General features: G+C 43.4%; 1 protein-coding gene across 1 annotated transcript in view; it reads right to left on the bottom strand.

Moving 5' to 3' along the window:
• Positions 1-4,416, bottom strand: part of PDS5A (PDS5 cohesin associated factor A) — a 131,637-nt gene that overhangs the window by 29,814 nt on the left and 97,407 nt on the right. The window lies entirely within an intron of this gene.

Below are 4,416 nucleotides of genomic sequence, written 5' to 3'. Positions count from 1 at the left end.
TTTCCTGCCTATGCAGGGGGTCGGACTCGATGATCTATTGAGGTCCCTTCCGACCCTAACATCTATGAATCTATGACTCATGTTCATTTTGGAGCTGACTATGACTCCGAGATCCCTTTCTGCAGTTGTGCTACTTAGGATGGTACCTCCCAGGCTACAGGACTGTTGATGATTCTTCCTCCCTAGGTGCAACATATGGCACTTATCTTTGTTAAACTGCATCCTATTCTGTTTTGCGCACTTCCCCAGCCTGTCCAAATCTGCCTGGATTCGCTCCCTGCCCTCTAGTTTGTTTACCTCCCCCCATAGTTTGGCGTCATCAGCAAACTTGGACAGGGTGCTTTTTACTCCCTCATCCAAGTCACTAATGAAGATATTGAACAGTACTGGTCTCAGGACAGAGCCCTGGGGAACTCTGCTGCCCACATTTCTCCAGGTAGAAACCGACCCATCCACCACCACTCTCTGGGTGCGTCCCATAAGCCAATTTTCTACCCGCTGGAATGTGTAATAATCCACATTGCAGCTGTTTAGTTTATTTATAAGGATTGGGTCAAAGGCCTTTTTAAAATCTAAGTAACATTTACCTCTGTTCCTTCATCCAAGCATTTTGTGACCCAGTCGTAAAAAGAAACCAGGTTAGTCAGGCAGGATCTGCCTGTTATGAACCCATGCTGGTTGCCCCTTAGCATTATTTTACCTACCGGTCCCCCAAAAATGTGATCCGTAACAATTTTCTCAAAGGTCTTGTCAAGGATAGAGGTGAGGCTAACCAGCCTATAGTTACCTGGTTACTCCTTCCTCCCCTTCTTGAAAATAGGGACCACATTGGCCCTTTTCCAATTCTCCAGGACCTGTCCTGAGCGCCACAATTGTTCAAAGAGCTGTGCCAGTGGATCCTCTGACTCCAGCTAATTCCCTAAGTACCCTAGGATGAAGATCATCAGGGCCTGTTGAATACATCCAACCCCTCCAGGTGCCCCTTTACTACGTCAGCGCTAACAGTTGGTGGGTTGGTACCCATCTCGCACTTACCTAAAGAATGGTGTAGTAGATGTTTGTTTTTTAGAATGTAATTTGGTATTTTTCTGTTTCAAAGATGGCAAACCTTTGCTGAAAGGAGTACTTTGGGGTGGGGGGGAGGGGAGGAAGGAACCAAGGGCAGGGACTTCTGGTGGCAAAGGTCAGGGGTTAGGGGGTGAGATTTTCAATCCTAATACGGCAACCAGGGGGCAGGGCACCTGTAAAGGGGCGGCCCAACGACTTTGCGACCCTCGATGGCTTGCAAAAACTTGATAAGTGGCCCTCTGCCCAAAATAATTGCCCACCCCTGGCCTATAGTAACACCATCAGGGATAAAACCAGAATCCATGTGTATAAAACATGACAGAAACAGATCTCAGCTAGCTGCCTTTTAAAATAAACATGCTAAATTAGCGTGTGAGCCTACCCTAACCCACTAATTGTCACTATTCTCACTGCTATTCCCTACATCCAAGAACAAACCAGAACCCCTGATGCCAACATTATGGTTCTGTCTATTAGACAGCTGTGTGTAACCACTGCAACTGCAACAGTGAATACAGCATAACTACATTCTGAATGTGCTACATCTCCCCTTAGCTGTTGATTAATGAAAAACAATGAGTTGCTTGTTTAAATAAAGTAGGAGAATGTCTGAAGATGCAAAGTTGAAAACTTGGCAAGATCCTATACAGGATGAAAGGGTTTTATTGTCTGGTTGCACATAATGGAATTTGTTTTCCCTGGACTGTCTAAGCTTATTTACTTCACACAGTGAAAAAACTTAACTAAAAACAGGTTTGTAGTTGAGTTTGCTCACTGTATGAAGTAAATAAACTGCATGACGTGAAAAAATAAACAAAACAAGTTTTTAGGTAAACCTTAGTCTTTCAATTATGGCACAAAGTACAACAAAACACAGGTGGTTTCACATTTTGACTATGCTAGGTATGTGAGGTAAGGGCTGGCCAATTTTAAGATTGTTGGTAAACATATGCTGAACACTTCTACACTTACAAAGACATGTAAATTCTGAGAAGCAAATTCTGAGACAGAACAAAAGCTAACGTGGAAAACGGGGGAAAAAAGTTACAGTCTGTCTGAATGTCAGATTTCCAAATCCTTAGAAACTCTGATCTTATTAACTGAGCAGATAAACACTGTAGAATTCAAGGGCCAGCGATGAAGGGATGCTTCTCTCAAAAGTTCAAAAGAAAAGAAGTATTATACAAATAATAAAATTACATTTGTGATAAAATATATGAATTTTTGGCTTTTATCCAAGAGCCACAGGAGGCAACTAAACAGACATATTATTCAATCTCATGTGAATCACAGGTCATGGATGACGGTGAGGAAATATGGAAGGATCTTGCATTACTGAGCAAACAGGCAAATAAGGGCCCCTCCAGAACTGCAGGTAAAGAAAGATGCAATGGGATCTGATGTACAATCCACATAATCACGCTTCTTGTCATGGTATACATGCATGGCAGGAGGCATGATTGTGGGATCATGCATCAGATCCAATCACACCTTACTGCTGGTGCAGGGAGAGCTTGAGATATCAATCCCAGGCTGTCCCTGCACTAACAAAGACCAGGTTCCTGCAGCCCCCAACCTCAGCAGCAGCCCCTGTGCTCTAAGCAGCATCATCAGCTCAGTATTGCCAACCCCAGCATATCAAAAATCAGGAGACAAACTCTTAGAAATCAAGAGATTTGGAAAGTATATCATGAGATGCTATTTTTTAAGTGTGTGTGCGGGGGGGGTTATTTCTGAAGGTGTGGGAGGCTGCGGATGTGTGTGGGGGGCAGGGGCGGGCAATTATTTCGGGCGGAGGGCCACTTACTGAGTTTTGGCAAGCCATCAAGGGCCACATGACAGGCAGCCAGGGGCAGATAAATATTAATTTTCTAAATTTTTTAGGGGTCCCACGGGCCAGATACAATGGCCTGGAGGACTGGATTCGGCTCATAGATTCATAGATGTTAGGGCTGGAAGGGACCTCAATAGATCATTGAGTCAGACCCCCTGCATAGGCAGAAAAGAGTGGGGGGGGGGAATTCCCATACTCAGATGCTCCTGGGGTGGGACGGAAGGACTACTGGGGTAGGTGACTCTGGTCCCTGCCATGTGAGTCTCTGGAGGAATATACTTCAGGGTGCCACAGGGTGCTGCTCACTCAATACAGCAGCCATGCAATACATAACCAAAGCAGTGCTCGATTAGGAGGTAAGGCTTGTTTCCTTCTGCTGCCAAATTGAGGTGCTACTAAATTCAGATAAAGGGAGGGTTGTTCATTGAGTCTACAAAGTCTGAGAACTGCTTCTTGAGACAGAATTTCCTATAAGCCACTTTTGCCTCCCCCTCCCTTTTTTAAATGTAAAGTGCTTTTCTCTTTAATCTCAGGATTCTCTTCAGTGATATAGTCCTGTCAGTTGCATATAAGAAATGTCCTTTCCTCCATACCCTGGAATTTTCCTTTGTTTGGACCAGACATAGTCAGCTATCTTATGAAGAGCCATATGGCTAGAGAGCTGGTGGCATAGAAGCATTCCAGGAGGAATGCCTAGAAAAGCTTTCTGCACTATAAGTACTCCTCAGAGGAAGTATTCATTTAGCAGCCAATGACTAAAACTTGTCATTATTCTCCACTGTGTTGAGGAAGTGACAGAACACACTCTAAAACTGGAAGTGCTCTCAGCTGCTGCCAGGGACCTGCATTATTGGAAGGAAAGCAGTGTTAGTGGTCCAGTAACAAGTCCTCTTGCCTTTAGTTCTACTCAGGGTGTGGACCCAAGTACATTTGGAGAACTTTCAAAAGGGCAACAGATATTACATTCTAATTGTTGTGTGAACTATCTGGGAAGAATTCAAGTGCAACAAAACCTGCTCCAACTGTAACACTGCTTTGTCCAGGGTTGAAGTTGGATGTTTTCCTATATTTGAATCATTCTCAGTTCATTCACAAATAACAATCAGAACATTAAGAGCTAGCTGCTGCCCTTTTAAAACTTTCCTTTTTGAAAAGGCTCCAGATGTACTGGTGTCTGCACCCTTAGAGGGGAGTTAGTAAATTAGAAATTTCCTCATGACACTTAAGAAAGAATAGATTCAGGCATCCTGGCTCTTCAGGGTAAGAGAGGGGAAATGCAAGAAAAAAAAGAAGTGGGTGAGTTGGGTTAATTAAGAAAGATCCCGAAATATCTTACACTAGGAAGGTAATAACCTAACAGCACAAAAGAAAAACAACACACATTCGAAACCACTAATAATTAAAGGATCAGGCGTTGTTTCTTAATGAAAAACAGGTATATGATATACAGCAGAAGAATGAAGTCAACAATGAGTGGAGATGAATGGGCTTGTAAAAATAAATTAAGCGCATTA

Source organism: Alligator sinensis, unplaced genomic scaffold, assembly GCF_000455745.1.
Source record: "Alligator sinensis unplaced genomic scaffold, ASM45574v1 scaffold246_1, whole genome shotgun sequence".
NCBI lineage: Eukaryota > Metazoa > Chordata > Crocodylia > Alligatoridae > Alligator > Alligator sinensis.
Note: the sequence above shows the minus strand (reverse complement) of the source record. Positions and strands in the feature narration are given on the sequence as shown.